Raw genomic sequence first — 251 nt, forward strand, 5'->3', positions numbered from 1 at the left:
ATCTCATTCTCATCCAGCGTCTCATTCTCATCCAACGTCTCATTCTCATCCAACGTCTCATTCTCTTCCAACGTCTCATTCTCATCCAACGTCTCATTCTCATGCAACGTCTCATTCTCATCCAACGTCTCAGCCTCATTCAGCGTCTCATTCTCATCCAGCGTCTCATTCTCATCCAACGTCTCATTCTCATCCAACGTCCACCAGAGAGACGTGTTCATCCTCATCCAACACCATGAAGGTACATAAAT

Source organism: Blennius ocellaris (assembly GCF_963422515.1).
Source record: "Blennius ocellaris genome assembly, contig: SCAFFOLD_130, whole genome shotgun sequence".
Classification (NCBI taxonomy): Eukaryota; Metazoa; Chordata; class Actinopteri; order Blenniiformes; family Blenniidae; genus Blennius; species Blennius ocellaris.